Source organism: Sinocyclocheilus grahami, unplaced genomic scaffold (assembly GCF_001515645.1).
Source record: "Sinocyclocheilus grahami isolate Dianchi unplaced genomic scaffold, SAMN03320097.WGS_v1.1 scaffold3118.1, whole genome shotgun sequence".
In the NCBI taxonomy this organism is placed as follows: domain Eukaryota; kingdom Metazoa; phylum Chordata; class Actinopteri; order Cypriniformes; family Cyprinidae; genus Sinocyclocheilus; species Sinocyclocheilus grahami.
The window spans coordinates 15,873-17,544 of record NW_015508285.1 but is presented as its reverse complement, the minus strand read 5'-3'; positions in this window follow the sequence as shown (position 1 = coordinate 17,544).

Here is a 1,672-nt window from a genome sequence, read left to right as displayed (position 1 = left end):
ATAAACTACAGAAGTGCTCGTGCATTAAATCATTAACCGGTGCTAAACTGCTCACTGCATCATGTAATTAACAACTCGAACCAATGTATGAATCAAACTCACTTAGAACGCTTTCTTTTCTACGCGTCATTATTTATATCCATGTATGTGGTTACAGTAAAATCATATAAAACAGTGAAATCGCTCAGGAAATCTGTCCTGTCTTGCCCCCAATAGTATTCAGACATCAGAAGACTACAGAGATGGTTCGGACTGCTAAAAGGATTATTGGTGCTCCCCTGCCTACCCTCCAAGAACTGTATACATCCAGAGTGAGGAAAAGGGCTCAGAAAATCACTCTGGATCCATCACATCCAAGCCATCTCCTTTTTGAACTTTTGCCATCTGGTCGGCGTTACAGAGCACCGAATACCAGGACAGCCAGGCACAAGAACAGTTTCTTTCCCCAGGCAATCTACCTCATGAACAGTTAATGTTCTCCCATTGTGCAATTAAAGTACAGTATGTGCAATAACCTTATACTTATTTATCACCCTAAACCCTAGTACATCCCTACAACTTATTTTATTTTATTCTATTCCTATTCCATCTATAGCACACCTGTACATACAATTTATTATTTTTGTGTGGTTTATATTTATGCATGTGTATTTTATTCACATCTCACTTTTATTATCTGTGTGTTGTTGTTGTCTCCGTGTACTGGAAGCTTGTGACACTATAACATACTTGTGCAAACATACTTGGCAATAAAGCTCTTTCTGATTCTGATAGTTTAGTACCTACTCAAGTGTGCAGTGAAGCCATTTCGATCGCCATCTGGTGGCTGGGTGCAATATATATTTTTACAGTCTATGGTTAATAATACCAAGTATGGGACGGGACCTGTTTTTATACAGTCTATGGACGGGACATGAACCAATACATCTACCAATAGCCAACGACTACTCAAATGATTTTGATCAAACAATAACCACTGTTGTGTGGACTGTCTTTATTTATTTATGTATGTATGTATTTATTTATTTATTTATTTGACGTCTTGGCTCACATCTCGTTCTACTCTACTATTTTCCATAGTGTCCATATGTCTGTTCCTTATAAATAGGGCCTATTTTTAGAGCAGCATCTATACATTTTAAAGTTTGGCTGCTGCATACATTTTGAGTTAATGTTCAGGAAAGGGACAATACAAAACAAATGTTGCTTAATTGTACATCCAGAATGGCATATACGGGTATAAACTACCATTATAATAAGGATGAGTCAGTTGGTAGCCTATATAGAAAGTAAATGCACATTTATGTCCAGGTCTGAGGGAAGTACCTATCCTACGCAATTACTGATCATGATCATTACTCGTCCAATTTTGTACCTGGAAAAGTTTAATGCGCAATCCTGTTTTTTTCCCCTTCATGTTAATGGGTTTTTATAAAACAATGACCTCACTAAACAGTGTCTCCTGGTGGTTATGTCACTGTCTTCCAGTATGTTGTTAACAATTCATCAATAAAGCAGATCTTGCTATGCTGAATGATATGTAAAGAGACATAATATAAGCCCTATGAAAATACAACAACAATGATGAACTCCTTAATAGGCACTGCAGGCTTTCGTCGGCTCATAGTGAATACTCAGGTTTTCTTTTACAACACCGAAAGACCTTTTGTGC